Here is a 10364-nt window from a genome sequence, read left to right on the forward strand (position 1 = left end):
CTTCTCTTTTTCTTCCTCTTCCTCCCGCGCGCGACGCCCTCTCCTCTCTTCTCTCTCGTTTCTCTCTCCTCCTCCTGGCCGCCACGCCTCCCTCGCCCTCCCTCACCGGCGCCGCCTCACCTGCCCCAACACCGGCACCGCCAGAACGTGAAAACGCCGCTGAAGGTCCCTGCAAGGCCAGCTTCCTCGGCCAAATCCGGCCGATCCGGTCACCGATTGGACCGGGACTTGTGTCTAAAACCATCTACTCGGCGAGAGCTTTCCATAGACACCAAGAACGCCGAAATCCATAGAGCGGATTGTCCGATTTTAGCTCGGGAAGATTTTAGCCCATTTCGACTTTTGGGCTAAATTTCTCGAAAACCGTGAATCCCACGAGGAAACCGAGGCCACCAGCACGCTCCATTCGTCGAGAGCTTCGCAACGACATAAATTTCGAATTTTTCCGACACCGATTTTCGGTGGGTCCCACGGAACTACTCAGTGTATTTTCGAGAAATAAATGAGCTTAGAAAAATATGAAAATTTTATGTACTAACCCCGTAATGGGCTTCGTGTAGGTATCCTCGATTCGCGGAATTGACAGCTTGATCGGCCCGCAAAATTCCGCATGCACTGCACTGGAAAAGTCTCCGAATTGGGCCGAGGTTTTGGCTAGCCCCCCATTGTCAGACGCCCCGAGCGCGTTCCCGAAGTCGGAATCGGCAAAGGTAAACCCGAACCTTGTTTTTACGTAATTTTCTAGTGCTTAAATAGGATTAAAAATCCATAAAATATTCGTGGTAGCTTAGAAAATTACGATTCTTTTTGCAATAGCTTAGTAATATTGCTAAGGACCGCGGGCAAAGTTTTATAATTTTTAGAGCTTGTTTGGGCGCTTTTTGCAAAAATGATCAATAATAAGGACTAAATTGAAATTTTGCGTATTGTGATTGATGATCGATTTGATGGGCCTGGAGGGGCTGTGTGATATGATTGAACTGTTGATATATGGATTGTGAGTATAGAAGTGTGTTTTGAACCCTTTTGCAGTTGGGTAGGTCCTAGGTATAGGGGAGACTCACGATTTTCGCACGACTTAGGACGAATTGGTCTTTTTCCTTGTTGTATTGAGTCGATTGTATTAAATAAATGTAATATGATTGTCGTGAGCCGATGCCTTTCTTCCTCCGCCCACCGCCACAGTAAATTGTCGTCAAGTTTGTGAGTAAAATATTAATTTTAACTGTAATTTCGATATTATTATATGTTCAGCATGCCCATGCATCACTTATATGCATATATTTATGTAGTTAAACTCTAGGCACGAATTATGTTGCATTGATAATCATAATGTGCCATGAGTGTTGTTGTGGTAATTTGGAGCAGCAGCGCGTTGGCGTGCGTGTGATGTGGTGTGGACCATGGATAGACGGTAGACACGCTTGAGTTCTTCATTGGACCGGTCCTTCGGGTAGACACGCTTGAGTTCTTCACTGGGACCCCGATTTGGTATTTAAGTGGAAGTCCGAAATGAGTTCTTCATTGCACCATTGGATTTAAGAGAGTCAGATAGGGGATCACTCCCATATACTATGAATGATGTTACAGGTGGTGTGTGAGTGCTCCAAATTACCTTTTTGATGCTATGATGTGAATATGATGTGATGTTGCATTTCACTCTACAGGTTGCATTAGTTAAGATAGTTATAGAGATTATAGTTAAGATTGATATTTTACTCTCTGAGTCGAACGCTCACTCCTGTTCAAAAATTTTTACAGGCCACAGGAGGATATTTTGTTCAGGTTAACTCGCTTTTCTACCTCGCAGTTGTTTATCAATATTGTGTAATTTTAATTACTCCTAGAATTTCCGCATGTGTTAGCGTATTTATTTGAATTTGGTCGTAATATTTTTATCATGTTGGACTGTAAACTTAAATATGTTATGCATGTTGATGGATTGGATGAGGAGCCGAGCTCCCATTTATTTTATGTTGATGAGCATGTGGAGGGTGAGTGAGCTCCCAATTGAGTATTTATTGTGTTTACAGGTCGGGTGAGTCAAAAACTCCCCGTTGGAAAGTCCATTTTATGGCCGGACTCTGTCCGTTTGTTTTCTTGAAATTGTGCCCAAATGGGCCTTATATTTGGGTTAATGAATATTTAAGTCTTACTACGGGCCTCGGGGCTTTAGGTCGCCCAGTCCTAGTCTTGGTCCGGCCCATAGGTTGGGTCGTGACAAATGTGGTATCGAGCTTAGGCTCCATTCTTAGGGAATGTTGTTTAAAGTGTTGGGAAGAGTCTAATAGAGTCACATGCGGAAATATAGGGTCCACATTCGTCTTGCATTGTCATCTTTGCTTCTAGTTTCTGCTCCATATGTTATGTATAAATATGAGTCTATAGAGCTGTATAATGTACAGTTTTGAATTTTGTGGGCTAATGCTGAATTTCGGAAAATGCGTAGAAGGTGAGAGCCGCCATCGCACTGTAACCAGATGTGCCCGACGAGGTGTCAGACAGATGAGGCGCCGCCCAGGAGGCGGGGTAGGAGGCCTAGAGTCGCTCAAGTAGGAGCAACCAACCCCAAGACAGTCCTTTATGGCACAGGGTCCCATGGACCCCATGGCAGCTACTCTAGCTGGTCTGCAGAGAACCATCGACATGATGGCTCAGTATATGGTCCATCATCCACAGCAGCAGCAGTCCACCGCACCAAGAGAGGAATCTTACAAGCATCATAAACTTCAAGAAGTTGGTGCGTGATTTATGATGTGTCAGACGACGCATATCGGTTTTTGGATTCCTGCAGACAGGCAGGAACAGAATTACAGTTGACTGATAGAAGATTGATAGAGTGTATGCAGCACGTCATGGGGCCCATGCCTAGGCAATGGATGAATGACTACGTGTTACCCCGGATGGAGGGTTTGACATGGGCTCAGTTTGTGGAACTTTTTATCAATCGGTTTGTGCCAGAAAGCTTCAGAGATCAGAAGCAGTGGGCCTTTGAGGCCTTAAGACAGAATGGCAGGTCTGTAGATGAATATGCTACAGAATTTCTGGAATTGAGCAGATATGCCCCTGCAGCAGTAGCTACAGAAAAGATGAAGGTGAAAAGATTCCTAAAGGGGCTTGACAGGAGGTATGCGAACCTGGCCATGATGTCTGATCAGTCTTTTGATGTGGTGGTGGATCGAGCCAGACAGATTGAGGTTAGCTATGCTGTGGATGACAGCGGAAGAGCAAAGAAAAACAGAGCAGAGGGTTCTTCAGGTGTTCCCCACATGGGTACTATGGATAGTGGTGGCCAAACTACTTACAGAGGAAGAAGCAGAAATAAGAGGAGTGGTTTTAGACACAAATCCCGAGGGTTCAGACCAGGGTACGGATCCAGCAGTGGTAATAGTTCAGGGCAAGGCAGTTCTGGCTCTGGTTCAGGATCCTCTTTGGCACCGTGTGCACAGTGTGGAAGAGGACATTCAGGACCTTGTTTGATGGGGTCAGGAGTATGCTTCAGGTGTGGCCAACCGGGCCACTTTGCTAGAGCGCCGTTTTGATGAGCCACGATGGGGTCACGTGGTTCATGCAAATGTTCCTCGACAATTGTATCCGGTGCTTCAACATGGCACGATCGATTCAGTGGCCAACAGGGCCGAGGACAAGGGGGACGTGGATTTGGAGGCAGATCAGGAGGTAGAAGTCAGTATCAAGGTTCTGCCACTCAGGGTAGGGGACAAGCTCGGGTTTTCACCCTGACCCACCAGGATGCTCAGGCTTCCAATGCAGTTGTGGCAGGTATTCTTCTGGTCTGTTCTTATGAGGCTCGTGTTTTGATAGATCCGGGTGCTACGCACTCATTTGTCTCCCCTGTGTTTGCCATGAGGTTGGGTAGAAACCCCACAACTTTAGAGTGCCCTTTGTCAGTAGCTACCCCACTTAGTGACAACATAGATGTAGATATGGTTTTTCCGGGTAGCCCAGTGGTAGTGGATGGAAAGATCCTCCCAGCAGACTTGGTTCCTCTACCAGTAATGGATTTCGATGTAATCCTGGGGATGGACTGGTTGGCAACTCATTATGCCACCTTAGACTGCAGGAACAAAAAGGTGTATTTCCACATACCTGGTGTGGAAGAGTTTAGTTTTGATGGTGACAGGAGCGTGGCTCCATATAATTTGGTGTCAGCAATTAGTGCTAGAAAAATGTTGAGGCGTGGATGCCAAGGGTATTTGGCATTAGTGAGAGATACATCTGTAGAAGGTGTCAGCATGGAAAATGTTCCTGTTGTCAGAGAATTTATGGATGTCTTCCCTGAAGAGCTTCCAGGGTTACCACCAGAAAGGGGAATAGAGTTCGGCATTGATGTTATTCCGGGTACAAACCCCATATCGATGCCACCTTACAGGATGGCACCAGCAGAATTGAAAGAGCTGAAGGAGCAACTACAGGAGCTTTTGGACAAGGGTTTCATACGTCCGAGCACTTCACCCTGGGGTGCTCCTGTTCTATTTGTGAGAAAGAAGGATGGGTCATTGAGGTTGTGTATCGACTACGCATACAATGAACAAGGTGATCGTGAAGAACAAGTATCCACTTCCTCGGATCGATGATTTGTTTGATCACCCAAGGAGCTAGATTCTTTTCAAGATAGACTGCGGTCGCTACCATCAATTGAGAATCAGGAATGAGGACGTGTCCAAAACGGCTTTCAGGACAAGATATGGTCATTATGAGTTCTTGGTGATGTCTTTTGGACTCACTAATGCACCAGCAGCCTTCATGGACTTGATGAACAGGGTGTTCAAGCCATTTTTGGACCGTTTTGTCATCGTATTCATAGATGACATTTTGGTATACTCTCGGACCGAGGAAGAACACGTGTGGCACTTGAGGATGGTGTTGCAGACTTTGAGGGAGCACCAGCTATATGCCAAATTTTCAAAATGTGAATTTTGGCTAGAAAGCATCTCATTCTTGGGACACGTGGTTTCTAGTGACGGCATTCAAGTGGATCCTAAGAAAATTGAAGCTGTAACTGATTGGCTTAGGCCTACAACAGTCACAGAGGTGCGAAGTTTTCTGGGTTTAGCTGGCTACTATAGGCGTTTTGTGCAAGATTTCTCCAGGATAGCGGCTCCCCTAACTAAGTTGACCAGGAAGAATGTTCCATTCATTTGGACAGATGACTGTGAGGAGAGTTTCCAGAAGCTTAAGGAGTGTCTAACCACTGCCCCTGTGTTGACACTACCTGTGAGTGGTGAAGGGTACACCGTGTATTGTGACGCCTCCAGAGTTGGCCTCGGGTGTGTTTTGATGCAGAATGGAAAGGTAGTGGCTTATGCTTCAAGGCAGCTGAAGAGGCATGAGCAGAACTACCCCACCCATGATTTGGAAATGGCTTGTAATCTTTGCACTAAAGATCCGAGACACTATCTGTTTGGTGAAGTGTGCGAGATATACACCGACCACAAAAGTTTGAAGTACATCTTCCACAGAGGGATTTAAACTTGAGACAGAGAAGATGGATGGAGCTTACGAAAGACTATGATTGCACCATCCAGCACCACCTGGAAAGGCCAATGTTGTGGCAGATGCCTTGAGCAAAAGTCTTCAGCGCTTTGGCGCACATTTCAAAGAGAGAAGAGACCACCGATTCAGAGGTACATGAGTTGATGGATCAAGGTTTAATCCTAGATCTTTCAGATGAGGGGTATTGTTGGCTCACTTTTGGTGAGGCGGACTTGAGGGACAGAGTTAGAGTTTCCAAAGACAGAGACCAACAATTGATGAAGATCATAGAAAGAGTACAAAGAAGGTGAAGGTGGTGAGTTTGGGTTTGCCAATGATGGCGCCCTAGTTCAAGGTTCTAGGATATGTGTGCCCGATGTGGACAATCTCAGAAATGAAATCATGCAAGAGGCACACTACACACTTTACAGTTGTCCATCCAGTTCCACCAAGATGTACCATGATGTGAAAGATAGCTATTGGTGGAATGGCATGAAGAGAGACATCGCAGACTTTGTGTCCAAGTGCTTGACTTGTCGAATGTGAAGTTTGAACACGAGAGACCGTCGGGGAAGCTGCAAGAGCTCCCTATCCCGTAATGGAAGTGGGAAATGATCACTATGGATTTTGTGGACGGGTTGCCTCGTACCACGCGAGGATATGATTCGATATGGGTAATTGTAGACCGCTTGACCAAATCACCACTTCTTACTCAGAAAGACTACATACTGCGGGCACAAGATGCCCGGCTCTACATTCGAGAAATAGTCGATTGCATGGAGTTCCGGCCCATAATATCCGATGAGGGCCCCGATTCACTTCTGCCTGGAGAAAGTTGCAGGAGGCACTTGGCACACAGTTGAACTTCAAGATGCCTTCCACCCTCGCATGCACGGACAAATTGAAGGACAATCCAAACATCGGAAGACATGCTTCGCATGAGTGTCTTGGATTTTGGAGGTCAATGGGATGAGCTAGCTTTGGTGGAGTTTGCCTATAACAACGATTATCACTCCAAAGATAGGATGGCACCCTATGAGGCACTATATGGAAGAAAGTGTAGGTCTCCTCTGTTGGACAGAAATGGGGAAGCAAGGGTGCATGATGTAGACCTAGTGCAAGACACTTGAGGTAGTTCCTTTAATCGTGGAACGATCGAGGACTTTTGAAGAGATGTAAGAGTTATGCACCCAGACGGAGGGATGTGGAGTTTGCGATGGCGACTATGTATTCTGAAGGTATCTCCAATGAAGGAGTCATGAGATTCGGAAAGAAGGGCAAGTTGGCACCTCGGTATATTGGACCTTTGAGGTTACCGATAGAGTTGGAGCGATTGCCTCACGGTTGGAGCTACCACCCAACCTTTCTCACGTTCATCCCGTGTTTCACATCTCCATGCTCAGGAATACATTCATGATCCTTCTCATGTACTGCAGCCGGATGTGATAGAGCTAAAAGAGAACTTGACATTTGAGGAGCAGCCTGTAGCCATAGTGGACTACCAAGTGAGACAGCTGAGATCTAAACAGATCCCTATGGTTAAGGTTTTGTGGAGGAGTCAATCAGTGGAAGAGTGCACCTGGGAGTCAGAACGGGACATGCGTAGCAAGTACCCGTATTTGTTCAATGTATAATCATGTGTTTTATTCTGCCTTGTGTAAAATTCGAGGACGAATTTTCTGTAAGGGGGGAAGAATGTAACACCCCAAAATTTTATTAATTATGAGTATTTTTGATGTTTAAATTTTTTTTAAATTTTAGGAATTTTTTTGAGATTTTTCGGATTTTAAAAATCGGGTTCGATTTTCCGAAAATATAAACTTTGATGATTTTTAAAAATTAATTTAAAGACCACGTGGCAAAACTAAAAATATATTTGGAGTCTACGTATTTTTCTGAGTTTTATGAAAATTTTTTCGGAATTTTTGGACCTCGTTTTCGGTCCCGAGGCAGAGTAAAAAATTCAAAATTTTGTATTTCGATCGAATCCCGAGTCGAATCGACCGGACGGATCGGGCCGAATCGGATCGGTCTCTTCTCTTTTCTTCCTCTTCCTCCGCGACGCCCTCTCTTCTCTCTCGTTTCTCTCTCCTCCTCCTCCCGCCGGCCACCGCCTCCCTGCGTCCTCCTCGGCGCCGCCTCACCGGTCCCAGCCAAATGCCCAGAACGGCCGAAAAACGCCGCGCGAAGGTCCCCTGCGCGCGCCGTTTCAGCTTCCCCGGCCAAATCCGGCCGATCCGGCCACTAATTGAACTGGGTCTTGTGTCCAAAATCATCTACTCGGCAAGAGCTTTCCATAGACACCAAGAACGCCGAAATCCATCGAGCGGATTGTCCGATTTTTGCTCAGGAAGATTTTAGCCCATTTCGACTTTTGTGCTATATTTATATAAAAACGTGAATCCCACGAGAAAACCGAGGCCACCAGCACGCTCCATTCGTCGAGAGCTTCGCAACGACATAAATTTCGAATTTTTCCGACACCGTTTTTCGATGGGTCCCACGGAACTTCGCAGTGTATTTTCGAGCATTAAATGAGCTTAGAAAATTCTGAAAATTTTATGTACTAACCCCCGTGTTATGGGCTTCGTGTAGGTATCCTCGATTCGCGGAATTGACAGCTTGATCGGTTCGCAAAATTCCTACGCATGCACTGCTGAAAAAGTCTCCGAATTGGGCCGAGGTTTTGGCTAGCCCCCCATTGTCAGACGCCCCGAGCGCGTTCCCGAAGTCGGAATCGGCAAAGGTAAACCCGAACCTTGTTTTTACGTAATTTTCTAGTGCTTAAATAGGATTAAAAATCCATAAAATATTCGTGGTAGCTTAGAAAATTACGATTCTTTTTGCAATAGCTTAGTAATATTGCTAAGGACCGCGGGGCAAAGTTTTATAATTTTTAGAGCTTGTTTGGGCAGTTTTTGCAAAAATGATCAATAATAAGGACTAAATTGAAATTTTGCGTATTGTGATTGATGACTGATTTGATGGGCCCAGGAGGGGCTGTGTGATATGATTGAACTGTTGATATATGGATTGTGAGTATAGAAGTGTGTTTTGAACCCTTTTGCAGGTTGGGTAGGTCCTAGGTATAGGGGAGACTCTGCCGGATTTTCGGCACGACTTAGGACGTAATTGGTCTTTTTCCTTGTTGTATTGAGTCAGATTGTATTAAATAAATGTAATATGATTGTCAGGTGAGCCGGGACAGCCTTCTTCCTCCGCCCAGCCGCCACAGTAAATTGTCGTCAAGTTTGTGAGTAAAATATTAATTTTAACTGTAATTTCGATATTATTATATGTTCAGCATGCCCATGCATCACTTATATGCATATATTTATGTAGTTAAACTCTAGGCACGAATTATGTTGCATTGATAACTGTTAATGTGCCATGAGTGTTGTTGTGGTAATTTGGAGCAGTGTGCGTGCGTTGGCGTGCGTGTGATGTGGTGTGGACTATGGATAGGACGGGTAGACACGGCTTGAGTTCTTCGCTGGGACCCGGTCCTTCGGGGTAGACACGGCTTGAGTTCTTATGGGACCCGATTTGGTATTTAAGTGGAAGTCCGAAATGAGTTCTTCATTGGCACAGATTGATTTAAGAGAGTCAGATAGGGGATCGGCTCCATATACTATGAATGATGTTACAGGTGTGTGAGTGCTCCAAATTACCTTTTGATGCTATGATGTGAATATGGTGTTGATGTTGCATTTCACTCTACAGGTTGCATTAGTTTCAGATAGTTATAGAGATTATAGTTAAGATTGATATTTTACTCTCTGAGTCGAACGCTCACTCCTGTTCAAAAATTTTTACAGGCCACAGGAGGATATTTTGTTCTGGGTTAACCTGCTTTTCTACCTCGCAGGTTGTTTATCAATATTGTGTAATTTTAATTACTCCTAGAATTTCCGCATGTGTTAGCAGTATTTATTTGAATTTGGTCTGTAATATTTTTATCATGTTGGACCTGTAAACTTAAATATGTTATGCATGTTGATGGATTGGATGAGGGAGCTGAGCTCCCATTTATTTTATGTTGATGAGTATGTGGAGGGTGAGCTGAGCTCCCCAATTGAGTATTTATTGTGTTTACAGGTCGGGTGAGTCAAAAACTCCCCGTTGGAAAGTCCATTTTATGGCCGGACTCTGTCCGTTTGTTTTCTTGAAATTGGGCCCAAATGGGCCTTAGAGTTGGGTTAATGAATAGTTAAGGCTTACTACGGGCCTCGGGGGTTTTAGGCTGGTCCAGGTCCTAGTGCCGGTCCGGCCCATAGGTTGGGTCGTGACAGCACTGGTTCAATCTAGTCACTCTAACAACAAAATTGTTGCTCCTAATAAAATTTTTAGTAATACTAATCTAATAACTTAATCAGAAGCTTATGCTATATTAGCAATCTTTAATAGTAATTTCAAAAGTGAAAATGCAGACTTCAAGTTTAGAAAATCTGTTGATAATGATTTTAAAAGTTAGGGTCTTCGTATGATACTCTATATTAGCATACCTCACTTTCAAAATCACTATATCCAAAGTGAATAAAATCTTTTTTTTATATGAAATATCTTAGAAACGTATAAATTATTTTATTATTATTTTTTATTATTAAAATAATTAAAAATATTATTTTAATGTCACATCAATAAAAATTAATAGTGCTTGATAAAATGATGTGTTTGCTAACAGAGCGTTGCTATAGGGTACTACTTGTTACAAAGTAAACCTTAAATCCTAAAGTTAAAAAATAGCAAAATCATGGAATACTTTTTTTGTGATTTTTACTTTTTTTTATTTCATATTAGTTTTTTTTTTTTCACGTCAACACTTTTTTGTGTTCCATATCAACATCTTTTAACGAAGAAAAGATGCAAAG

The 10364-nt window shown here is 44.0% G+C and overlaps 1 long non-coding RNA gene across 1 annotated transcript; it reads left to right on the plus strand.

Annotated features, from left to right (window-relative positions):
- The first annotated feature begins 8167 nt into the window (after positions 1-8167).
- Positions 8168-9575, plus strand: LOC131175406 (uncharacterized). Its single transcript, XR_009145598.1, has 2 exons — positions 8168-8746; positions 9312-9575. It is a non-coding gene; the product is annotated as an uncharacterized LOC131175406 (long non-coding RNA).
- Positions 9576-10364: the final 789 nt, after the last annotated feature.

Source organism: Hevea brasiliensis, chromosome 17 (genome assembly GCF_030052815.1).
Source record: "Hevea brasiliensis isolate MT/VB/25A 57/8 chromosome 17, ASM3005281v1, whole genome shotgun sequence".
NCBI lineage: Eukaryota > Viridiplantae > Streptophyta > Magnoliopsida > Malpighiales > Euphorbiaceae > Hevea > Hevea brasiliensis.